General features: G+C 44.7%; 1 long non-coding RNA gene across 1 annotated transcript in view; it reads right to left on the reverse strand.

Annotated features, from left to right (window-relative positions):
* The window catches only part of LOC113614146 (uncharacterized), a 35,697-nt gene extending 15,448 nt beyond the window's left edge, over nt 1-20,249 (reverse strand). The window contains exons 1-3 of the long non-coding RNA XR_003430471.1: nt 19,279-20,249; nt 16,023-18,164; nt 15,710-15,807 (exon numbers count right to left, since the gene is read on the reverse strand). This is a non-coding gene — a long non-coding RNA (uncharacterized LOC113614146). The remainder of the gene's footprint in view (nt 1-15,709; nt 15,808-16,022; nt 18,165-19,278) is intronic.
* Between the last annotated feature and the right edge of the window lie 7,355 nt (nt 20,250-27,604).

The raw sequence follows: 27,604 nt of genomic DNA on the forward strand, positions 1-27,604 counted from the left end.
ATTGCGTGACCTTAAAATTAAAAAAAAAAAAAAAGTCCACAACTATTCTGGTTCTTAGTTTTCTCCTCTGGGTCAGATAATCTCCAAAGATCCTTGCAACTTTAGAGACACGAGACTACAATTCTATCACTTAAGAGAACATGACAGAAACTCTAAAGGGACACATTTTGTCTCCTTGTTTTTCTCCCCTTGAAAAATTTTTAAACTTTTAATGCTTATGAGATTATAGATTCAAAAGGTGTTGCAAATATAGGACAGGGAGGTCTCTCTCGTATGTTTTTAATATTTTAATATTTACAAGGGAAACATTTACTAATACACAAATTATTCACATTAGCTGACTTTGCAGTTTAAATGTCCTTGGAATCATTTCATCGTTTCCTTTATATTTTTTTCTCCCAAATTCCTATAACTGTTTTTTTTTAAATTAAAGTATAGTTGATTTAAAATATTATATTAGTTTCAGGTATAAACAAAGCGATTCAAAACTTTTATAGTCTGTACTCCATTTCCAGTTATTACAAAATATTGGCTATATTCCCTGTGCTGTACAATGTAGCCTTTGTTTTATACCCAGTAGTTTATATCTCTTACTCTCCTCCCCCTATGTTGCCCCTCCCCGCTTCCCTCTCCCCACTGGGAACCACTAGTTTGTTCTCTATATGAGTGAGTCTATTTCTTTTTTGTTGTATTCACACCAAAGAGTGCTTCTGTATTATTCATCTATCTTCCTTATTCCTGCTACGTTAAAACCAATTTCTTAAAAATTGAGGTATAGTTGATTGACAATATTATATTAGTTTAAAGTGTACAAAGTAGTGATTCCAAATTCTTATAGAGTATACTCCATGTATAGTTATTACAAAATACTGGCAATACTCCCTGTGTTGTACAATATATCCTCATAGCTTATGTATTTTATACCCAGTAGTTTGTTCCTCTTAATCCCCTCCCCCTATCTTGCCCCTCCCCGCTTCCCTCTCCCCACTGGGAACCACTAGTTTCTTCTCTGTATCTGTGAGTCTGCTTCTGTTTTGTTATATTCACTAGTTTGTTGTACTTTTGTTTAGATTCCACATGTAAGTGATATCATACAGTGTTTGTCTTTCTCCATCTGACTGACTTCCCTTAGTATGATAACCTCTAGGTCCATCCATGTTGCTGCAAATGACATGATTTCATTCTTTTTTATGGCTGAGTAGTGTTTCATTGTGTACATGTACCGCATCTTCTTTATCCATTCCTCTGTCGATGGGCATTTAGGTTGCTTCCACGTCCTGGCTATTGTAAATAGTGCTGCTGTGAACACTGGGGTGCGTGCATCTTTTCTAATTAGAGTCTCGTCTGGACCCATGCCCAGGAGTGGGATTGCTGGATCAAGTAACCCTCACTCTTAGCTTAACACAAGTCCCACCTTCGTTCTGCTTTGGGGTTGCCTTCCTGCATCCTGTCGCTCCCTTTCCACCCACTATGACAGCGTATGAATCCTTCCCATTCTGCCCCCCGCATTCTGCTCTACTGATATTTTCTTATTCAGCTTCTCAGCGGCAGCAGAATGTGTTCCCCTCTCTCCTCTAGGGCAGCACCTTCCCACGGTCTCTCTGGACAGCAGCCGCTCATTCACGTCCTCTCCATCAATCGCGAGGCCAGCGGAGGCGGTCGAGCCTTGCAGATTCTGTACTTCATTGGAGATTTGCATCCCGCAATCACGTCTGCTTTCCGCCTCCCGAACTTCTCACCAGGCGCCAACTCTCGGAGGATCATTCCGTCCACGGGGGTGATGGGGGCCTCTGTGGGTGTTTCCCTTCACCTTGAGCAATGAACTCCGCGTTCTGAACCGTGCACACCTGGCATCCCATCGCCTCTCAGGAGAACCTTCTCCAAAGCGACTACATCTGAATAGAAAGGAAAACTGGGACAGCACACCCCGTTTCGTGTGTGACTGGAAAGCTGGAAACCCGTCGACGTTTCCAATCAGAATACACTTGGCTCAGGTCCGGGGGGCTGGCTTTTCGTGCGGAGCCGGCAGAACATTCTTTTTGCCTTCCACCTTCTCCGCAGCAGATTCCGGAAGTGGTTTTCCCATGGAGTAAATGAGAACAATAAATGAGAGACTCACCAAACAGATAAATCAGCAATTTTATTGCTTAAAGACTGATCACGCAAACACAGTGTAGTGTTTTGTCACTGTGATGCAGTCTAGCGGATAAACAGAAGCGTTGCTCAGGGGGGAAAAGGTCGAGGGAGCTGGGAAAATACTCAGAAATAAGGTCTTGTGTCAAATCTCACAGAAGCTGGGTTTAAATGCTTCCCGTCACTCATTAGCATTTGTAGCAGCCGTCCTCAAGCCAGTTCATGAGGAAGTCTAAGAAATACGATCTGAAGACTGCACTGAAAAGTTTGTGCCCAGGAAGCAAGGTGGAATTTCAAATGCTGTCTGTATTTCTAGTGGCAAGTTTACTAACACACCAACCCAAATATTTAACTTCATGTAATACGTCACTTGCTGTACAAATGCTCTTCCGGAGCAGCGAAAAAGGTTATTTTACGGAGAAATGATGCTAAAGGAATGTACTGTTTGTTTTTTTCATTTGCCCTTATTCTCATGTATCAGAAAGTCTGCTACCAAACACAGCAATGGCATTACCAGACTTACTTATCTTCTCTGTTGCAGGTAACGTGGGTTATGAAACTTCGTATCTTCCGAAGCAACTGTTCCTCTGCACTTTTTTTATGACGGAAATTTCTAAATGCTACGCAAAGGGGCAAAGACACGAAACACGCAGTGTTTACCTAAATGCTATAGTCATTCCTTATTTTTCCATATGTCACATGTTCCTGAAACTGTAAATTCACACGCCCGACCAACCTGAAATAGTTCTCCAGAATTCAACGTCATCTAAATGATCAGATACGTCAGGGAATGTGAATCTGAATTTTGAAATATAGGCTATAGTTCTTAAAAACAGGAAATTTATTTGGACTGTTCTAGCAATACACTGACCCTGATGAAAAAGCAGACATAGCCTATCTGGGTACAGCAGTGACTTTGAATCCCAATCTAATGTAATATTTAGAACTGCTGTGATTTTTTTTAATAAGAAGGAAGACGGTTATATGTACATAATCTGAGAATAGAGCTTGTTGATCAAAACACGAAATCTTGCAGGGCTATGAAGGTAGAGATGACCAGGCATTTGGGGGAAGTTTACAGAAATGATCCTTTATCCCCCAGGGAACACAGCAAGACCACACCCTACCTGCACCCCACCCCAATACTGGTACGTTGGACAATGTTAACGGATGCTGACCAACGGCAACTGGGCAGAAGACGGGTCCCATTAAAAACAAAAATCTCCCACAGCAGCGTCCCAAGGGATCAGTCTGTTCTACATACAAGAAAGAAGAGAACACGTATCTGTAGGAACCTTAAGCGTAACAGTAAGACTAATCTCTTTTCTAATGTACTTGTAGACGTGACGTCACCATCGCCTTTGTCACATCGGTTGCACCGAACAAAGCTGGTCCGTGGTGGAAAAGGTCTACACAAGAGTGTGAGTGTTAGGAGGGGAAGACCACGGGGATCCCTCCTAGGGGCTGCTCACCCCAGAGAATGGCTCAAGAGAATCCCCCCATGGGGAACAACCCCGTTGGGCTTTGCAGGAACTAGACATAACTATTTCTGTCCTAACCCACTGGGATTTGGAGACTGTTTTTACTACTCTTAGCACAAGCTGCCCTGCACCAGATTCCTTTCTGAAACTCTCGAGTGGGAGCTTCAAGGTGACAGATCTGAGCCTTCGGAAGGGAAAGTGTTCCTATGATGTGTGTCCTTCCTGGATGTCAGGTTACAGCTTTACGGACCTGGTCCCTGCCTTTGTCCACGTACATGACCAAGGGGACACGCCTGCAGCCAGGCCTTGGAGCTTGGCTGTCACAAAAGTCAAAAGACGTTTCACGAGAGCAAAACCACACTCACATTCTATGAAGGGTTGATTTCTTTTTTTTTTTTTTACTGCATGGATACAGACACTGTTACTTCAATGGTCTTCCTACTTCCCCTTACATCTGTAAGAGTGAAAATGAAGGCAGGTTGTGGTTTCTGAGTTTACACTTCACGGGACGTTTTGAACAATCTAATCCAGGACATGAAGATAGTCTTAGGCTCCTTGTCTCTTTAAAAATACGATTTCCTTATCCTCCTACACTGTTGGCGGGAATGCGAACCGGTGCAGCCACTATGAGAACAGTATGGAGGTTCCTTAACAAAATCAGTATAGAGCTACCATATGATCCAGCAATCCCACTCCTGGGCATATGTCCAGACAAAAGTATAATTCAAAAAGATACGTGCACCCCAATGTTCACAGCAGCACTATTCACAATAGCCAAGACACGGAAGTCACCTAAGTGTCCATCAACAGAGGAATGGATAAAGAAGATGCGGTGCATATATACAGTGGAATACTACTCAGCCATAAAAAAGAACAAAATCATGCCATTTGCAGCAACACGGATGGACCCAGAGATGATCATACTAAGTGAAGTAAGTCAGACAGAGAAAGACAAATACCATGTGATGTCACTTACATGTGGAATCTAAAATATGACACAAATGAGCTTACCTATGAAACAGATACAGACTTACAGACATAGAGAACACACTTGTGGTAGCCAAGGGGGAGGGGTGGGGGGGAGGGAAGGATTGGGAGTTTGGGATTCGCAGATGCAAACTATTATGTACAGGATGGATAAACAACAAGGACCTACTGTATAGCACAGGGAACTATACTCAGTATCCTGTGATAACCCACAATGGAAAAGGATATGAAAAAGAATGTATATATATGGATAACTGAGTCCCCTTGCTGGACAGCAGAAACTAACACAACATTGTAAGTCAACTCTACTTTAATAAAAAAAGTAATTTTTAAAATCATGCATTGTTTAATTTGAGTGTCCTAGCATCCGTGTTTGGTAGACTCCTCCCCGAGGTGAGATGGCCGGATTTGTCAGGGTTACACTGCTCTGTCTTTTCTCAGGACCACGTTGTACTTGAAGGGAAAGTAGATGTGCACGTGCATTGGTTACAGGACAGTATGAGAACGTTCCCCGCTGAATGCAGTAAGAGGACGCACTGCATGGATGGAAGCCAACACCAGGGCAGCCGGGTGGGTGGAGAACATTGTGGGCTGGAGTCACTGCCTGCGTCTCCGCAGCTCGGACACCTGACCTTTCCCTTGATGAGCTGCTAGGAGACTGATTTCTCAGATTCTGTCAACATCCAAACCGCGAGTGGGTGGAACCTCCAGCTGTTCTTTTCTTGCCTGCGGCAACTGTGCCACAACCTTCCTGGGTGTACATGTCCTGAAGACTCGTCCCAGATTACAACCCCTGAATAGTAACCTTGACAAGCACTAGAGAGAAGGGTACCAGTGGAAGAGGTATACAAGCAGGGTCAGACCAAAAAAAAACCGGATAAATGGATAAAGAAGATGTGGTACATATATACAATGGAATACTACTCAGCCATAAAAAAGAATGAAACAATGCCATTTGCAGCAACATGGACAGACCTGGAGATGATCATACTGAGTGAAGTAAGTCAAAGACAAATACCGTATGATGTTGCTTATATGTGGAATCTAAGAAAATGAAACAAATGAATTCATTTACAAAACAGAAATAAACTGACAGACAGAAAAAAAAACAACTTACGGTTACCAAAGGGGAAAGGGAGGGATAAATTAGGAGTTTGGGATTAACATATACACACGACTATATATAAAATAGATAAATAACAAGGGCCTACTGTATAACACAGGGAACTCTATTAAATATCTTTTAATAACCTAAAATCGAAAAGAATCTGAAAATATATATATATATGTGAAACTGAATCACTTTGCTGTACACCTGAAACACTGCAAATCAACTGTACTTCAGTTAAAAACAAGAAAACAATGACACACCACGGTGATCTCTTTCTGCAGAAGGTCCATTAATCTACACGTTGAAATCCCTCCTGGCCACGTCACAAAGGATGCCCTGTTCCAGCAGAGCTCCTCTCCCTCGAAAGCATGAAGTGGTGTCCTCTGCTCTCGGTCTGGAAAGCGTCCTTGAAGTCTCCTCCCGAGAACGGTCACTGGGGGAACGCATCTTTAATTGCTACCAAAAAAAACCCCAAAAACAAAAAAGCATTTGGCAACGCAGGATGTGAAAGATAAAGTTTAATTTGCTGATGATTGCATGTGGGCTCCGAAGACGGATGATTTATCTCTGACACTTGGCGGCAAACTTGAGGACGCTGAGCCCGTTGTTTACATGCTTTGGAGTTTGTGCAACTGTGCGGTACGGAGAGGCTCTGGAGGGATGTTTAGCTTTCTTTCTGAGCTTATGATTACCATGGACGTGGAAGCATGAGGCTCAGAGGAATGTGCAGGGGTCATTTAGAGAAAGCAATTCCAGACTTGTTCCAAGGATGGCAATCCTGGAGCAGCTGTGATTTGGGGGTGCTTCTCACACTCTTTGTGACACCTACGAACTCCCCTTGGGAGGCTCCAGTACAAAATGTGTCGGAAAGGCTGTCAAACATCTAAAGCTTATACTCTCTCCAGAACCCAGGTTGTCAACAAAGCTTGGCGTATTACTTTCCTGTGGCTGCCATAACGAAATACCATAAATTGGGTTGGCAAGACAGTGAGAAGTTATTCTCTTCCAGCTCTGGAGGTCAGAAGTCTGAGACCAAGGTGTCAGCAGGCTTGGTTTCTCCTAGAGGCTCCTGGGGAGAATCTGCTCCACCCACCATCCCTCACCAGCTGACAGCGGCTGTCGGTAATGCTTGGTGTTCTTCGGTTTGTAGACACATCACTCCCATCTCTGTTTCCAGAGTTACACCCCATTCTCTGAGCCGTCCTCGTTTTTAAGGACACCCTCATGGGATTTCGAGTTCGGCCTGCTGCAGGATGACCTCATCGTAATTAGTTACACCTGCAAAGACCCTCTTTCCAAAGACAATCACGTTCAGAGATTCAACAGGAACATAAATTTGGGGAGAAGCTGGTCACCCTATTCAAGGCTCCTTCTCTTTCCTTAAACAGATGATGTGGGCCTCGAGTTTCTCCTTTTCATCCTTCCACAGAAAAATAAATGTTTCTTTTGCATTGGAAAACCTGTGTGCCAAACCCCAGCCCAGAGGGACCGGAGGGGACCGTTACTTCTCAACTATAGGTTTCAAGGAAAGCCTCTCCCCAAATATTTTATTGCATTTCCAAATGAGATCCGTGCAAACATCACAACGGTGTTGACGGGTCTTGGGTCTCGGCCTATGCACACATTCACTCTGAAAGAAGTTTAAAAGACTCTTCCCCCCATACAGAGAAAAGGTCGGCTTAAGTGCAACCATCTTTGCATTATTCATACTCATACCTTGTCAGTTTTCACTAACCCTGAAAGTTAAGAATATCCAAAGAGCGATTTATGTCTCTGGGTTTTATAGCTGTTTCCCTTCTCCCTGGCGCCAGGGTGGCCCCAAGACAAGCTCCACGTCAGACAGTTTAAATCCTTCCATGTTTATTGACTGCAGTGAAAGGAGATCTCTGGACGGGCGACATATCTACAGAAACTACCGATTAACAACGGCTGAGTGATATTGCCATATATATACACACACACACACCACATCTTCTTTTCCCACTCATCTACTGATGGACACTTAGGTTGCTTCTCAGCCATAAAAAAGAATAAAATATTGCCATTTGCAGTAACATGGATGGACCTACAGATGATCAGACTGAGTGAAGTAAGTCAGACAGAGACAACTATCCTAGGATATCACTTGTATGTGGAATCTAAAAAAATAATACACATGAATTTATTTACAAAACGGAAACAGACTCACAGACGCAGAAAGTAAACTTATGGGTACCAAAGGGGAAAGGGAGGGGAAGCATCAACTAGGAGTTTGGGGTTAGCAGATACAAACTCCTAGGTACAAAACAGATATACAACAAGGATTTACTGTAGAGCACGAGAAACTCTGTTCAGTATCTTGTTGTCACCTATAATGGAAAAGAATATCTATCCATCTATCTATAACTGAATATATATATATAACTGAATCACATTGTTGTACACCTGAAACTATTCCAGTATTATAAATCAACTATCGTTCAGTAAAAATAATATAAAAATGGCAATGAACTGGCATTTATCAACGGTCAATAGGTTATTGACAACGTAGCTTGTGCACAGACTTATGAGGTAGCTGTGCTGATCACATTGCAGCACCTGCCTTTTAAGTGACCTAATTCCACCCAGACAAGGGAAGAGGAGGGGGTGTAGGGAAGAGAGACGGGAAAACAGGTTGGAGAGACAGATGAGTCCAAAAAATGCATGGCCAGGTACTGTATGTGAAGGAGTGTGAATGTCGTCCTCAATGTGACGGGAAGTCAGCGGACAGTTTTAGGTAAGGAAGATGGTGGAAGGTTTACGCTTCTGAACATCCTTTGGCTGGGGCGCAGAGAAGACTATGTGGGGTGATGGTGTATGCAGACGCTCAGCCGTGGGGCTATCGCAGGCGTGCAGGTAAGAGAGGGGGATGGATTTAAGGAGTAGCTCTCTTAGAGATGAAGGAAAGGGACCGGTTCGGGATAGGCTCTGGAGGCAGGAACACCATCCTATGAACTGGATGCTGTTCTAGGGGACGTGGAGGGGAGGACAGATGTCAGGAACGGACCATGGGTTTTGCTCTTGGCCGTGGAACCAAGACTGACGGACGAGGTATCACGGGAAGTGACCGAGAGCTCCCTTGCCGACATAACTTTTGAGATTTGTAGTGGATAATCCCAACGTGAAGAGGAAGGGGGGTATCCTAGGAGGTTCTTGGCTTCCGTGACAAATATATGAAGATCAAAGCGACGTCAGTTATGCTCAGGAACGAGAATGGATTCTAAATTCTGAGTCGCACGAGGAGCATACGCCTGAATTAGAAAACGCTGAAAATCCAGTGCTACTGTTCCCTTGATATTCACAGATGGTCCTTCCGAGAGATTTCATTTTGCACACGCGTGTTTGCAAAGGCCTCTTTGGAGCCACACTCTTCTTTGCCCCCCATACAAACACTTCTCTGTGTGTCAAGCCCTCGTCTTTGCTGGAAGGGTCGCTGTCTCTCTGCCTCTGGGTTTTGGAAGCAGTAGCTCCCTATTGTTCCTGGAGAAGCTCCTGACCCGCACGGAACGGAAATCAAACCATCTACTGACGTCTTGGGTAGCAAGGCTGTGAGGACAGGCTACACGTTCAGATCGAGATACTCAAGGACCTGACTGTCTTCTCCCCTTTTTCTTATCTGTGGGAAGCTAGGGTGCAGCTGCCGTGGCTGAAATTGGGGAAAATGTAGGCACTGCAGGATCTCTTTATGTTTCAGAAACTACGACAGTAGATGTCAAAAACACGTATCCCCTGTGACTCACTCGCCCGCGTTTCCTAGGAATTTCACGGCTTTGTATTAGACAAACATTCACTGAGCGGCTGAAATAGGACCAGTACTGCATGTGGCTTTATCCACACAAGGTAAATAGGCTTCATTCTTATCTTGAAGAAGAGGTTTCCCCATGTAGTCTGGAGGAAAGAAATCCTTTCAGCTCAGGGCACTCTGTTAAAAAAAAAAAAAAAAGGCACATACAGTGCACTGCAAGGGGACAGGGAGAACCCGTATAAAAAGGACTACGGAGAAATGAAAACCAGAAATGCTCACTGGCTTTCTCCGTGTCACTTGGCAACACTTCTTTCCATCCGAGAGAGTGGAAGATGAAGCAGAAAGTACACAAATGATCCAACAGATGCTCAGACCCTTACACACAAATGCCTGTTAAATGGCTCATAACCTCCTTGGGCCAGCCCTGCCCCATGCCATCCGCCATGATGTTCTGCTATCTTGGCAACACCGATATGCACCGAGATTCCTCACGGAAAATGTGAGTTTATAAAACGCAGAGCGTCATCAAATTCAAGCAGTGACTCTGTTAGGAAAGGTCTTGCCCACGGAGACTAACATATGAATACTCATCAATGTTAATGGATTGATGAGTGACCACCTTCTGAAACACTGGGGCCAATGCTTCCTCAGAACTGGACTGGCTACCAAAAGGGCTTGTAGGATGAGAGAATCTAGCTCATTATCCTGAAGTCTAGTTAGTGGTCAAGAAAAAGCCCAAATGGTATGCCTCACACTTAGTTTAAAAATTTCACTCCGGTCCTGAATCTTCACTGCCAAGTTTCAAGTATGAAATGCCATAAAGAGATGTTAAATGTTGGCTGCCTCACAGGAGAGGTGAGACATCTGTGGTGATTCATCCAGTGGTCTACCTTCCTACAGAACTGCTTACAAGGATAACATTACATCAGCTCTAATTAGGCATTTATCAAGGGTAAATAGGCCTCCTTAGGGTTTCCAGACAATGAGGCAGTCCCTGTATGCCTGCTGCGTGGAATTCTGGCTGACAAGATGCCTGGGAGACCCCACCAGACACAGTGTCTGCCGTGGTTTGAAATATTTGTCAAGGCGAAGCTAGCTTCTCATAAATAGAGACAGTCCTAAGGCATAGCTTGAGAGACTGTCGCAATATTTGTGCTTTCTTATATATTGCTTAAAGATTCTTGGGCATGTGCGCCTTTTGTCTGAACTGACTATTTCTGGCATCTTCTGCAAAAAACAGGTTATCTGGTCGTTTTTATTACTTTATACACAATTACACACCGTCCGCCTTCCAAAGTGAAAAGAACTTCTGGGTAAAGCGTAATAAGCCTGGGATGCGAGGGACGGTTCCAACAGCTGCTTCATGAAACAAAATGAGACCACATCCTTCTCCACATTTAGGTCGTGGCACCAGATTGTGAGGCTGGAAGTTTTGTTTCTGATGCAGAGGAAAGAAGTGAGGAATTCACTTTCGTCCCAGGGTGGTTGCCTTTGTCATTTTAAAATTAAACTGAGTTTGAACCTGCCCTGCAATGTTTTTTCTTATTTTATTTTTTAATTGAGTAGAGTCGATTTACAATGTTGTGTTAGTTTCAGGTGTACAGCAAAGTGATTCATTTATATATATATATATATATATATATATAAAACATATATATATTCTTATATATAATATATATTCTTACATATATATTCCTATATATAACATATATCTACTCTTTTTCATACTCTCTTCCATTATAGGTTATTACAAATATTGAATATAGTTCCCTGTGCTATAGTAGGTCCTTGTTGTTTATTTTATGTATAGTGGTTTGTATCTGCTTAATCCCATACTGCTAATTTATCTGTCCCCCCACTTGCCCCTTTGGTAACTCTAAGTTTGTTTTCTATGTCTGTGAGTCTGTTTCTGGTTTGTAAGTAAGTTGCTTTGTATTACTTTTTTAGATTCCACACATAAGTGATATCATATGATACTTGTCTTTCTCTGACTCACTTCACTTAGTATGATCATCTCTAGGTCCACCCATGTTGCTGCAAATGGCATGATTTCACTCTTTTTTATGGCTGAGAAGCAACCCAAGTGTCCATCCATGTATGAATGGATAAAGAAGATGTGGTCTATAGATACAGTGGAATATTACTCCTCTGTAACAAAGCATGAAATAATGCCCTGCATTCTTCAAATGAACTGGGAACACAGATTTTCTAGAGAGGAATGTAAGGGAGAAAGAAACACCCTGCAGACCTCATAGCTGCAGGGCTGCCAGCAGCCAGTCCCTTCAAATGCCGTGACCGTAACAGGGTGACCGGATGGGTGTCTTCTCCTCTGCAGTGGGGAGCTCAGAACACATGGAAACGTTCTGGAGTTACTGGAATTTTTATGTGGCATCACAGCTGTCTGAAAGCTGTATGCCTGGCCAACTGGCTACGTTCCCTCTTTTACTTTTTCAGATCCTTCCCTTAATTTGTATTTGGACGTTGCAAATGATGTTTCAGAATGACTTTAGAATACTGTTACAGCGCCCATATGTTCCAGCGAAAATTCCATCCTTCATTCGGCCCAGTGCTGAATGCATCCTAAGATGTACACACACACACACACACACACACACACACACACACACACACACACATTATGATTTTGGTGAGACATGATTCTGGGTGTGTCTGGGAGGGCGTTTCTTGATGAGATTAACATTTTTCAAAAACTGAAGTACCTTTGATTTACCACGTTGTGTTAGTTTTAGGTGTAAAGCGAAGTGATCCAGTTCCACATATATATATATGTGTTCTTTTTCAGATTCTTTTCCATTATGGTTTATTACAAGATATTGAATATAGTTCCCCAGGCTATATACAGTAGGACCTTGTTGGATGAGGTGAACATTTGAATCAGGAGACAGAATAAAGCAGGCTGCCCTTCACCACGTGGGTGGGCCTCATCCAGTCGACTGAAGGCCTGAGCAGAACAAAAGGATCTACTCTCCCACAGAAAGGAAGGAACTTCTCTCGGTCTAACTGTCTTCAAACAGGGACATCTGTCTTCCGCCTTCAGACCCAGAGTGGAGTTGACACTATCAACCCTTCTGAGCCTGCACCTTGCTGACTATAGATCTTGTGGCTTCTCAGTTTCCATAACTCCATGAGCCACTTCCCTACAGCAAATCTCCTTATATATACATCATTAGGGTCTGCATGTTTCTGTTCTCCAAACTCCGTATGTTGGAGCCCTAACCCCCAAGGTGATGGTATGAAGAGGTGATGAGGTTAGGAGAGCAGTGCCCCCGTGGATGGGATTAGTGTCCTTATAAGAGACCCCAGAGAGCTCTCTCACCCCTTCCTCCGTGTGAGGCCACAGCAAGAAGATGTCCATCTACGAACCAGGAATCAGGCCCTCAGCAGACACCAGATCTGCCAGCAGATCTTGAAATCTCACCCTCCACAACTGGAAGAATAAATGTCTGTTGTTTCTAAACCATCCGGTCTGTGGTACTTTGTTATAACAGCCCAAATGGGCTATACATATATGTATCAAATATGCAATAATAATATTATATATAATATTATTTTATGTATGTTAATATATATACTTATATATATGACATATATATGTTATATATATTACATATATATGCCTTATATATTATCACATATAATATGTCCATCTTAAATCTAATATTGAATATATGTTCTCTGGGGAATATATATATATATATTCACAAATTCACACACATAGATCTATATGCGTATACAGATGCAAACATATATTCATTTCCATTTCCAGCTGATATATTACAACCCAAAAGCACATGCAGGCTAAGACCCCACGTGGAAGGCTGGAGTCTGTGAACAACGGCAGACAGGCATCTACCAGCCGGTAATTTCTTCTCCCTCCCTCTGTTTGAGGGTCAGTTCCTTCTGTCCACTGGGAAGAGGGTGCCTAAGATGGAGCGGTCAGCCTGGCTCATACCCAGAAGTGGTAACCCTGCCTTGCGCTGTCTCTCCCTGCTTCCCTGCCCCGGCCCCTGTTCCCTCTCTGCCACTTGCTTGGACCAGCGCAGCCTCATTGCTTTCTCCCTGCTTTCTGGGGGATCCCACCTAAGACATGGACCCTTGAGCTCACTGAGGCACCGGCATCCACAGTTCATCACTGAGCTGCACTTCTCATGCCTTGGTATTTCTTGAAAATGCTCAGTGGGAACTGGCGGAGGGCAGGCACGGTGCTGGGGCAGGACTGATAAAAATGAGAAGCTGCACCCCCTACCTTCACATCGCTCAGAGACCACAGGGCAAACGGGGGATGAGTAGGGAAGTGAGACCAGGGCTATCATGAAATGACAGACAGTGCAAAGAGACCATCTAGGGAGTGTGCCTGGCTCTGTTGCGGGGATGCTGGGGAAGTAGTAGGGAGGGAGGGGGTGAATCTCTGGGGCTGATTCCAAAAGCAGAGGCATGTGTGTCTCAGGGGGAGATGTTAGGGGAGCATTTCTCAGGGCAGAAAGCCGCAGAGGGATGCTGTAAATGAGATTCAGGGCAGGGTAACATCCACGGTGCAGATGTGGCAATGGGTCCTGCAGTGCAGCAGACACACACATAGCTGCTGATATGGGGCCACGGACAGAGACAGAGGTGACACAGGGCGCCGGGGACTTGCAGGCTTCCTGGGCAACTCTCTCAGTAAGGGACTGATCTTTGGGAACCGAACAAGCTTCTAAGGCACCCTGTATCAGGGTCTTCCCCAAGTCATCTATTCGAACACCCTTAGTCTCCTCAAGAGAGAGGCAAGGAGACTCGGGGTGGCAGGACGTAGCGATGGGAAGCAGACGCATTGAGTTCAGGCTCCAAACAGCCCAGTCGGGGGCCAAGCAGCAAAGACGGCGGAGCAAAGACCCCGAGGTCACCTCGCCTCACGGACACACCAAAATCACAACCCTGCAGAACAGCCATGGATGAAAAAGACTGGAACCTTCCAGAAAAGATCCTCTACAAACTAAAGACAAAACAGCCAAGTCTGCTTGTTTTCTGCCCTGAATCTGAAAGGGTTCCAGGAGCTTCCTCCCTCCGGGATCAATCGTATGGACCTAGTTTGGGTTGGGTCACCACCTCTTGATCGATAAGCCCCGCAAACGATGGTGACAGCAGAAGACGGTTGTAGAGAAGCTACCTGTGAATCAAAAAGATCCTTTCAACGACGGGGAATTAACCAGGGGGTGGGAAGCCACCCAGGACTGGCTAAAACTAGTTTATTGCGCCCAAAACGAACTTATTTTTTGTGTGAACTGTTGGCGATCTTCAAAAGAAGATATGCAGTGATGTGAAGGTAACGGACAGACAAAGGAATGAACAAAACAAGCGTGGATCCACCAGCCGCTTCAAACATCGGGAACATTTCCGAATCGTTATCACTCTCTGGGATCCCCTTTCCTTTCAATGCTCCTCGAGAACCACTCCCCCCAGAGTTAAGTATTTTCCCAAATTTTATGCGCAATACGAAAATAGTAACGACTTTGCCGAAGGTCTCTGTATTTCTCGACAACATATTAGTATTCCACTCTGCGTGCTTTATTCACTGATAGCGCACTGTCTGGTCTCCTGTACTCTTTTCTCTCAACTGTGCATTTCTAAAATGCATGAGGACGTTGCCTATGTATTCAGTCAGCTTGCTTCACTTTTGTACAATATTCCAGTGTCGATCACTTCACACTCTATACATCGGCTCTCCTGCCAGCAGACACGTGGGTTGCCTGCAGGTTGCGGTAGGAGAGGCGTTACTCCTGAGAGCGTGCTTATACACGGACACACATGCAAGACATTCTCTAGAGTTTCTACCAATGAGGGGAACTTCTGAGTCACCTTCAGCTTCTCAAGATGGCACTAAATGGATTTCCAAAGCGACTGTACCAACGTACAGTCCCGGCAGCAAGGGATGAGTCTTGTCACTGCTTGCGTACGCATCAACGGACGGTTTTATCCATGGGCAGAGGCTACTAACTGATCCCAAACCAAATTATCCCTCTTCTCAGCTTGGCATCGCCTCCCAGCTGGTCTCAGCATTTGATGTGTCTGTGTGGTTGAGTTCTGGCTAAAGGAATGTGAGTCGAAGGATGTACACCACGGAAACCTCCCATGGGTAAGTGTGTACGTGTTTTCTCTCTTCCAGCCGTGCGGCACTGAAGCGACGGCAACAAAAAACACCAACAGCAACCAACCAACAAATGAAAACTGGGGTACCTTGGGAGGCAGGTGTTGATGATGGCAGAGGACCACTTTGGCCAGGAACCTGGATCTCTCACTCATCGCCGGGAAGAAATCGCCTCAAGTAGGAACACCTGCAAAGGACGAGTCCTTTAAAATAAACAAACTGTGGCTGCGTTAAGTCTACGAAATTCTCCGGGGTCTTTGTCAAGGCAGTTCGCGTTACTCTCAGCAACACAGCCCCCGACGTCTCAACGGGATCAGCCTCCCGCATCTCCAGTGACAGCGCGGCCAGCGTGAGTTTCTCATTTTCAAACGCGATTGGTTGACTTTTCAGCTGTTTACTCACCTGCGTGATTCCGCTTCCGGGAAGCCCGAATCTTCTTGTCTTTCGCTCACCTAGAGAATGTAAAATAATTGTAAGAAAAGATGAGACTATGCAGATACGTGTAAATAAATAGCTGTAGACTTCTACAGCTACCCTGCATGGGGGGTACAGGAGTATGTGTAACAGACATATTTAGACATTTGGGACATTTTTCAGGATTTAGCTCTTCAATATCAGGGCTTTTTAGAATATCTAGGGAGCCCCATGTTCTGAGGGACGTATATTTGTGCCCTGATTAGGAAGGGCTTTACGCTGCTATACAGAATTTTATGTGGGTATTCACTCATACCCCTTCACATCTTCAAATCAAAAAAAAATTCCAAAGGTTAAAAACCCATTAGCCTTATTGTAACTAGATGTTCCTGGGTGATAGCCAGCCTCTAGACGAACACAGTCCTGCAGAAGTTTCTGCAGTGCTGGAATAACGTTCTACGCTGTGTCATCCAACATGGCGGCTACCCAGCACTTGCTTGAAACGTGGCTCGTATGACCAAGGAAGTAAGGTTTGAAGTTGTCTTTTATTTTAAATCATTTACATTTAGTTAGGCAGGGATGACTACTGGCTACTATGTTGGGCCACTGGGATACGTCTCTAGACCCTTCCCGCTCAACACATGGGCCACCGGCATCTGCATCACCTGGGTGCCAGCCATGAACGGATGTTCTCAAGTCTCGCCTCGGACCTATCATGTCAGACTCACATGTTAAAGTCTGAGAACACCACGTTAGAGCACCCACTTGCAGATTTTGACTTGAATCATTATGTATATATACAGCTGACCCTTGGGCAACACAGGTTTGGACGGCGTGGGTCCACTTCCAAGCACATTTTTTCCACTAAGTATGTACGACAGTACCACACGATCCAAAGCTAGATGAACCCTTGTATATGGAGGAACCATGGACACCGAGTGCTGACTCTAAGTTATACTCAAATTTTTGGTGCTCTGAACCTCCACGTGGTTCAAGGTTCAACTACAGTGGGACCATTCTCAGAAGGGGAAAACTGGAGGGTAAGAAGAGATTTGGAGGATTTTTTTTTTTTAGAACGGGGTCGGGGGGTGGAGAGTGTAAGCCCAAGTTCTCAAATGATTAGAACAAAGCCATCCTATCCCCGAGCTGCTCTAAATGATCAGAAGGTGGAAAACACCACAAATAAGGTAATGTGCCCAGGTCGGGCGTTCTCTTTTAGAGAGAGGTCGACCACCATCTTCATCCTGGATTTATCCTTTGTCAAAGGCTGTGAGAATCTTTCATGCATTTCTCAGTGGTTCACCTGTTCCCCATGGAGCCCATCTGTTCTCAGAAGACAAGTTGGGTTCCATGATGCCAGAACTAGTGGCCAAGGAGGGTGGTCCCTGCTGCTCCCCTAGATCTCCACAGAGACAGTGATGTCTGGTTCCAGGCTCTTATCCCAGCAAGTTCAACTCTGGCTTGTCATGATTCAGCTCCAATCAGACACGCCTGGGAGCTTCTGGTAGAAGGAGCCGTCTAAGCCGTGGACAACCCACCCTGTTTGATGTATCCACTGTAGGTGTCATCAGATGCCTACAGGTGTTGGCTGTCCAGTCTGCATACCCCACGGCCATGCTACCACGGGGGTCCTGCCACCCGCTAGCCAAGCTTCCATTTCTTCCGAACCCAGGCTATTTAGAGAGAATCACAGAGTATATATGTCAACCCCAACCTCCCATATATCCGCCATTGGCACTATGTATAAAATAGATCACGAATGAGAACCTACTGTGTAGCACAGGGAACTCTACTCACCGCTGTGTGGTAACTTAAATGGGAAGGGGATCCAAAAAAGAGGGGATATACGTGTACGTAGAGCTGATTCACTTTGCTGTACAGCAGAAACTAACACAGTATGGTAAAGCAACTCTACTCCCATAAAAATTAAAAAAAAAAAAAAAACACAAGAGAGAGAGACTCATGGAGATTTCCTCTCCAGATGGTTCCAATCTTCCTCATGCCTCACTGGGTTGGCTCATTGCCCGTGGGCATCGCTGCAGTCCACTGGGGGTTGGGGGCGGGTCCCCCTGGGTACCGTGGAGGCCCAGAGAAGCGATGTATGCCGGCGGGGCGAGTCTAGGCAGGATCCTGGAAGAGGGGATGGGTTTTTGTGAGCTGCGCATAGCAGGATGGATGTCGGCAGGACACATTCTAACATTTATAGACCATTTCCAAAATGGTAAATCGGGTGAGTCCTCACTCCTATGTGTTCTGTGAAGAGGCTAGACATTAAGAAATGGTTGTAGAATGAAGTGAGTGTTTATGGATGACAAATGTACAGAGATAGTGGTCCACGTGCATGCCTGCCCAGCTGCCACATCTGGAATAAATGACTGGTGAGGAATACAACCAGAAAAGTGATTGTCAGTTGATGACAGCAGAGGGGGAGGTGATGCTGGGGAAAGAGAAATCCCCCTGATGGATCCTGAAAGGCTTATAGATATTACTATAAATAGGCACATAGACAATTTTTTTTCTGAACTCTATATACGCCGCTGGGTATGAAATACATATCTAGTGAGAACCTGCTGTATAGCACAGGGAACTCTACTCGGTCCTCTGTGATGACCTGGATGGGAGGGAAATCCAAAAGGGAGGGGACACGTGTATACATACCTACAGTGGGGCCACTTTGCTGTGCAGCAGGACCTAGCACAACATTGTAAAGCAACTGTACCCCAATAAAAAAATAAATATTAAAAAAATAAGTACAGAAGAGAAAAAAAAAGGACCTGGGAAAGGAAACTTAAACGCATATGACTAAACGAAAGAAGCTAATCTGAAAAGACTACCTACTGTGTGATTCCAGCTCTATGACATGATAAAAAAAAGAGACAAAATATGGAGACAGAAAAAAAGATCAGTGGTTGCCAGGGTCTAGGGGAAAAAGGGGAATGAACAGACAGAGCACAGAAGATTTTTTAGGGCAGTGAAACTACTCTGTATGATGATAAAATGATGGATACGTGTCATTATACACTTGCCCAAAGCCACAGAATGTACAAGACCAGGAGTGAACCCTAATGTAAACTACAGACTTGGGGTGACAACGTGTCAATGGGTTCATACATCCATTTTAATTTTACAAATGTACCACTGGGTACATCCGTCACATCTATCTATCTATCTATCTATCTATCTATCTATCTATCTATCTATCTATCAGGAGAGGGACAGAAGTTATTTTAAGGAATTGGCTCACATGATTTTAGGGCTGGCAAGTCCAAAATCCCCAGGGCAGGCCAGCAGCCTGGAAATTCAGTAAGAGTTGATGTTTCAGTCGTACGTCCAAGTGTCATCAGGGCAGCAAGCTGGAAACTCAGGCAGAATTCCTTCTTCTCTGGAGGACCTCAAATTCCTTTTTCTCTTATGTTCTTCACCTGATTAGATAAGGCCCACCCACATTACAGCAGGTCACCTGCTTTACTCAAAGGCTACTGATGCACAGGTTCATTCCAGGTATAAAGTATCTTCCCAGAAACATCTAAACCGTTCGACTGGTCCCTGTGGCCTGGCCAAGTCGACAGATAAAATTATCCATCGCAGGCTGTATTTAAACAAAGCCACTTAACGCAGGCATGTCTGATGGTCTGACCCAACTCCAGCAGGTGATTTCAGCTCACCAATCTAACGTTCTAATTAAGTCCAGTTGCAGACAGATAAAAGCAAGTCCTTGTTTGGACATTACGAGGGCAGAATCAGCATGTGTTTTCTCCATCTGCCCCCTTCCTTGTCTGCAAGGCCATGGACCACAGTAGCTGTACCAGCAGCGGAAGCAGACTGAATGGGCGAATTGCCTTGTGATTCATTGTATTAACGGCACCACCGTTAGCCACCAGCTTCTCAAGCCTCTTCACCTCCCTAAATCTATCAGCCTCCACACATAGAAGCACTTACAGCTTCAAAGGTTCTGCTTTTAGAACAACGTCTGGGGTACTGGAGGACCAGGCTGGATGGCCCACAGACAGGAGCGACAGGACCAGGCTCCACCCAGAGCCCCTCGGACCTCTGCGTGGAAGCAGCACACTGTCACCCCTCTGCAGTCTCCGCGACACCAAGGCTGGAGAGCGGACCCTGCCCCAGCATCTCTGGAGGACCCCACCGCACGGTGCTAGCCAGGAGATGTGTACTTCACGGTGAGCCTTTCTAGCGCATCTCTGGGACTCCTGCAATGACGCTGGATACACCTGGAGGAATCTGGCTCAGGGGACAACCCCAGCTGCGAAGTATCCTGGGACACGGATCAGTCACTTTCAGTTCTCTCTTCTGCAGGTGAGCAGGTAGGAAGGGGTTTTCAGCTTGTAGATGGCAGACGGTGGGACTTCCATTATCATGGGAGCCAATTACTCGGGAACAATTTTCTCTCTCTCTCTGTAGATAGATAGATACATAGATAATAGATAAGTAGAGAGATGACAGATACAGACATACACAGATGAATAGATATTGATAGATAACAGACAGAGATAGAGGTCCACAGCTAAATAGATAGATAGATGGATAGCTAGCTAGGATCCACGATAAGTAGACAGATGACAGACAGATAGGCCAATAGATGATTGACAGAGGATTGGATTAGACAGATACTAGACAGACTGAGATGGATAGATGATAGACAGACATACAGACTAGATAGACAGGTGATATAGATATACATATATACATGCAGATAGATATCCGATGGGTTCTGTTTCCCTGCAGAATGCTAAAACAGGTCATCTATACTAGCAGATGGAGAACAATAACCCGTAGATTAATAACCCAACAAATAACCCGGCAAATCGCGCCAGCTGCCTGTTTCTGTGGACGAGCTAAGAATAAGTATGTACTTTTTAAATGGTTGGGGGAAAAAGTCTAAAGAAATGAAAAAAGTCAATATTCTGTGAGACTTGAAAATTATGTGACGTTCAAATCAATAAAGCTTTATTGGAACACAACCAGGAGCATCCGTTCAGGCACCGCGGGTATCTGTGTACCCGTTGCAAGGCCGAGCTGAGTAGTCGAGACGACGCGTAGGGCCGAGAAAGCCCCCAATGGTTCCTCCCTGGCTCTGTACAGACCACGGGTGCCAAGTCGCGCTCTACCTCTTTGAGGAGAAGCCAAGCAAAAACCTTAAGACACCATTAGCTGTGCCGTCGCTGTGATGTTGGGATGACACCTTATTCTGCAGAAGTCTCCTATGGAAGATTCCGCAGACATCATCTCCCGATGCTTTTCTGAGGGTTTTCCACCTTTGAGGACACCTTGTCTGTAAGGCCCACGCCACCCTTGACAGCCCCAGCTGTCGCCAGTAATGGGTGTGTCCCGAAAGAGATCCCATTTCCCCTCTAACGAGCCCCGCACAGCCCTGCTCCGCACAGCTTTCAAGGCACTGAGTCATCTCCTTCTGGAAAACTCAGTCCATTATCTCTCCTTCTGCAAAGCAGCCAGGCCATGTCAGCTCCTTGCCAAGCTCCCACAAACTGAGATAATCAGAATTGCTAAATGGATTACCATAAGGACCAGTTTCGCAAGAGCAGAAACCCAACGGCAGCTGTTACCCCGAAGCGCATTCCAGAGAACGGCGTCGTGGGTGATTTCATAGTGCATTAGGTGGTGGTTTATGTGGAAACGACTCCGAGAAGCGAGCTGAAAGGATGAAGGCAGGCGGGATCATGGAAGCGGTCATGGCGTTTTGAAGAAAAGAAAAGATCGAGAGCGAGTGTCGTCTCTCTGGCTTTTGGGCTTCTCGGCTCCCAGACGAGGGGAGAAGTACTGAGAAGCACTGGACTCACGTCACCTCTTGATCTTAGCAGGTGGCACATGTGTAGTGTCATCCCATGCTAGGACAGGATGGGTTCTCCTCCCAGAATCCCGAGGATGACAGCATTGTCTCCTTGGTAAATGCAGCCCTTGGTAGTGATTCCAGATACGAGAGGGTGAGGGAAGAAAAGAATTATTGGTTTCCTCCAACGGGAGATATACTTTTATTTTTATATTGCATCTTTCCACTCTGGAAGATGCCATTGGGGTCCAAGGAAAGGAACAATTTCGGGTAAGAGCCATCAACACCATACAGACCTGGCAACTGGACACCCTCTCACCAGCAAGGGATGGTCTTGGGCCAGTTTCCAAGGCTGAGAGTGAGTGCAAACCCAAGCACGGCTGCAGAAGTTGAGTGACTCATGGGAAAAACACGTGAGTTTGTGCAAATACGCATGTGTCTGCCTGCCTCCCCACCACATGCCTTACATGTACTGTGTCTATTGCTTAAGAATATGTAGGACAAAATGAGATAACATTAAATAATTGAATGCAATTGTCTGACGCCTGTGACTAGCCTCAAGGAGAGTCTGGAGGTCCAAGGAGGGGAGTGGGTGCGGCTATAGGTTCAGCAAGATTACCCAGGGGGTGGTAATCGCTCAGTGCAATGGGTATACGAGGGATACAATAGACTCTTCTCCCTGCTTTTGTATATGTCTGCAATTCTCCAAACAAATATAAATTTAATCTGACCATCACAAAGATTTTAGAAGGCAGAGTATGTATTTATTTATTTTTAAACGGTTTGTTGGCGTGTAGTTGATTTACAATGTTCTGTCAGTTTCAGGTGTACCGCAAAGTGGATCACTTATACGTACACATGTATCTTTTCTTTTCCAGAGTCTTTCCCCATATAGGTCATTATAGAGTACTGAGTAGAGTTCCCTGTGCTCTACAGTGGGTCCTTATTGGTTGTCTATTTTGTATATAGTAGTGTGTATGTGTCAATCCCAATCTCCCAATTTATCCCTGTCCCTCAGAAGACAGAATATCTTAAAATGTACTCTTCCCTCAACCCCTTCACCTGCTATGTCTTTATGTCCCTGTCCACCACAATGACAAGATTTTTAAAAATAATTGAGTTCTGAGCTTCTTGACAGCCAAAGGAAAAAGTGATACCTCTTCTGTTCTGTGAATAACCATTTCCCAACAATTCTCCTTGGGAAGAAAATCTGTTCCAGTCATATCTCTGAGTCATTAATCCCCAAAATGTTTTCAATAGTTCCCCCACAGGGAACACAGTGACATAATTTGGAAATGCACTCTGCTACAAATATTTTCATTTTAACACCCAGTGCGTACTAACAAAGTGCTGTGCAGAGGTAGCAATTCTGTGGAGAACTACAACAGCAGTGGTCTAGGAACTCAGCTTTGGGGTGGTCCAGTAACACCTATGCTATCTACGAGCCATGGTCCTTCAAGCCGACCTCCGCAAACATCGCCTCTTTCAGGTGGTTGCTTGACCCAAATGAATGGCTTTTAACGTCGTATCGTCTGGCAAAGGCATGGAAAAATCCACATTATCTGTGCCTGGGTAAGGGCCGATGCATAAACCCTAATAACTGGCCATGGAAACAGGATGGTTATACATCTGTCATGGGGGCTCATGGCAGACTGGGTGGTGAGCGTCCCTCAGTACAGCTGATATCGTCCCTATAAATGAAAGTTCTCTCCACATCACGCTAAGTGAAATAAGACAGACAGAGACAAATACTGTATGATATCACTTATATGTGGAATCTAAAAAATACAACTAGTATTAGTGAATAAAACAGAAACAGAAGCAGACTCACAGATACAGAGAATAAACTAGTGGTTCCCAGTGAGGAGAGGGAAGGGGGGAAGGGGCAGGATAGAGGGAGGGGATTAAGAGGTACAAACTATGATGTAGAAAATAAGCTACAGGGATATATTGTACGGCACAGGGAATATACCCACCATTCTACAATAACTATAAATGGAGTATAACCTTGAAAAATGGTGAATGACTACATTGTACAACCTGTGACTTATATAATATTGTACATTAACTGCAGTTCAATAAAATAATAAAGTTAAATTTTAAAAAGTCCTCAAACATTTGAGCGAAGGAAATGCTTCAAATTCAGACTTAGAATTCAGCCATACAAATATTTCCATCACTCTCCCATAAAACATCTGGATTTGAGCAATGCACTCTCTTTGTGAAGTATCAAGACGTATTTCATGCAAAGATAATTTGAAGCAATGAGAACCGCTGTATGGCATTTCCTTACTTACCTCTACCTGCCATGGAAACAGGGCTCTGGTGCCTGGGCTGCTTCCCACGGTAAAACGGATCCCTTTGAGTCCTATCTCCTGGGGGCGGGGTGAGAACATTAAGTGAGATGTGTTTAAACTACCTCCGGAATAGGTCCAATAGCTTAACAGTAATCAGATAGTAACTGATTATTACATCAACAGTAAAACAAAGAACCCAATTTAGCCATGACCAACCATAAGCGCTGGTCAAAGGTAGCAGGGCACTGATATGGGCTCCCATGGGCTTCTCTAGAAGCCGACTGTATTGTAAATTCTCACTCCCTTGGAATCCTTGTGATTGAGAAGCTCACACAGTGAAAGTCACCTTCTGTCCCCTATCCGAGAGACCTCTTTCACACACTCAAAACACTGGGTTCAAAGATGTATTCCAGGGACTCTGAACAGTAACAGTAAGGTGGAATAAGATTAAATACCCAGGGGGTATTTATTTATAATGCTGACTGAATTACTGCAAGATATTCTACAGAACAATAACAAAACTGAACATAGCTGTGTACACAAATGAATACGGGTCACCACGACCCTGGAGCAGGTCAAATGTAAGTGTGATTGTGAATCACACACCTTTAATGAAAAGGGTAGGTGAGGCCACGTCTCAGCTCCATCTCCTATGGCTGTGTCCCCTTCCTCAGGTAGATGGTGACTGCATCAGGTGCGTTTTCACCTGAAGAATGAGAACAATGGCGGAATCACTGAGGGTATCATGTGTGAACGATTTACTGGGGAGATGGGAGATAGATAGACAGATAGATAGACAGACATATAGAAGGGTGGATAGAGAGATAGGTAGGTAGATAGATACACAGACAGACATATAGAAGGATGGATGGATAGATAGGTAGACAGACAGACACAGACATATAGAGGATGGATGGATAGGTAGGTAGACAGACAGACAGACAGACAATCAGACATACAGAAGGATGGATGGATAGATACATAGGTAGATACATGGATGGATGGATAGATAAACAGATAGAAGGATGGATGGAGAGACAGACAGACAAATAGAGGATGGATGGATAGATAGATACATAGACAGATACATGGATGGATGGATGGAAAGACAGATACATCAGATAAGTGACAGGTGATAGGTGGAGAGATAGATATGAACAGATGAAAGATTTACAGATTCGATAGATGGTAGATAGATGATAGAACAGATAAATGATTGGTGGATGGATAGATAACAGATACATAGATATGGATAGAGGAAAGATTGATAGATTTGATAGATGACACTAGATAGATGATTGATAGATATGAAACACTGGTAGATGACAGATAGCTACAATAATATGTATTACATATTATATGAATTTATGCTTATACCCACACCCATGCAGTTGAATTTCTCATGTAGAGTAACCCAGCAATTAGAGGATAGCCATTTCAAGTGAGTTAAGAATTGCAATTTCTGGGCTTCCCTGGTGGCACAGTGGTTAAGAATCTGCCTGCCAACGCAGGGGACACGGGTTCGAGCCCTGGTCCGGGAAGATCCCACAATGCCGCGCAGCAACTAGGCCCGCGAGCCACAACTACTGAGCCCGTGAGCCACAACTACTGAGCCTGCGCTCTAGAGCCCGTGAGCTACAACTACTGAGCCCGTGCGCCACAACTACTGAAGCCTGCGCGCCTAGAGCCCATGCTCCGCAACAAGAGAAGCCACCACAATGAGAAGCCCGCGCACCGCAACGAAGAGTAGCCCCCACTCGCCGCAACTAGAGAAAGCCCGTGCGCAGCAACAAAGACCCAACGCAGCCACAAATAAATAAATCAGTTAATTAAAGAAAAATTGCAATTTCTACATGTAAGTGTCGTACATCAAATTTAAAAACCTTCTTCTTTTAACATTCTTGGTCTGCTAGCACACTCACTTCAGAAAAACTGATGACCTTCCCCATAAATAGTAACAACACCTTTGCAAGGAACCCACAGCCCCTCTGCGAGAGGGGACTTCATTCCACCTCCTTTTGTGTGGCGCTTGCCTAGAGCAGATGACCACGTTCTTCTCATTTGCTCCTCAGGGGACATGCACGTACGCTGTCAATAAATGAACTCTAGCCTTCCACACTGAAAGCATCTGGAGGTCCAACGTGTTTGGAGAATTATTTTCGAGGCTGACCTCCCCCACGGCTGACAGCTTTGGCGGAGGCTGTGGTCAGCTGCCAGTCATTGCTCAACTGATACGCCAGATGGATGATGAACGGTGCGTGCTTTCCACCATGGGGAGAAGCAGTGACCTACATCTAAAGATGGAGCACTTGTTTCCAGTTTCTGCTGGTGACCTGCCTCGATCTCTCAGGCTTTTTAGAGCTTCCTGGTTCCGAGGCAGGGTCCAGGCAGGGCGGGGGTCCGGATGGGCAAGCATGGCCTGGGTGCTCAGGATTCGGGAATCCCAGGGACAACTTCACGGCTCTACCCCTAGCACGTGTTAGGAAAGGATTTCCCTCTTCATGTTCTGCTGTGGACCTTCATCCCCCCTTTTCAAACCTGCTGTGTATCTGAAGAAAATGAAAACACTAATTCAAAAAGATCCATGCACCCCCATGTTCACAGCAGTGCTATTTACAGTAGCCAAGGTGTGGAAGCAAGCTAAGGGTCCATCGACAGAGGAACGGATAAAGAAGATGTGGTACCTGTATACAGTGGAATATTACTCAGTCATGAAAAGGAATGAAATCATGCCATTTGCAGCAACATGGATGGACCCAGAGATGATCATACTAGGTGAAATAACTCAGACACAGAAAGACAAATATTCCATGTTACCACTTATACGTGGAATCTAAAAAGAAAATAAAACAAATGAATGACTATAACAAAACAGAAGCAGACTCACAGATACGGAGAACAAACTAGTGGTTCCCAGTGCAGAGAGAGAATGGGAGGAGGGGCCATAGAGGGGTAGGGGATTAAGAGGTAGAAACTACTATGTGTAAAACAGATAAGCCATGAGGATATATTGTAGAACGTGGGGAATAAAGCCAATATTCTATAACTACAAACCTTTAAAATAGTGACTGCACTGTACACCCGAAACGAATATAATACTGTAAATCAACTATATCTCAATAAAAAATTAAATATTAAATAAATAAAAGCAAAAAAAAAAATCTAACCTTGACTGGATGGATTTTCAGACAAGGCTGAGTTCTGAAGGTGACAGTCTGCAAAGACGACTTCTCCAAATCAGGTCACGTTCCCCAGTTCTAGAGACAGAGACCTGCTGTCTCTGCAGACACTGATTCAGGCTATGACAGGAAGAAGCTGTCACAACTTTGAGGGGTGATTTTTTTTTTAATGATTACTCTGGAAGAGTGGGAATGCGGGTGCATCGTGACCACCCGGTGAATGCCATTTCTTTGCTGGAAGGGAAACAAGCAGTGTTTGCTAGAATGAAAACGAACCTTGGGAGTTTT

This window comes from Aethalodelphis obliquidens, unplaced genomic scaffold (assembly GCF_003676395.1).
Source record: "Aethalodelphis obliquidens isolate GAN/ISIS:26980383/991018 unplaced genomic scaffold, ASM367639v1 scaffold91, whole genome shotgun sequence".
In the NCBI taxonomy this organism is placed as follows: domain Eukaryota; kingdom Metazoa; phylum Chordata; class Mammalia; order Artiodactyla; family Delphinidae; genus Aethalodelphis; species Aethalodelphis obliquidens.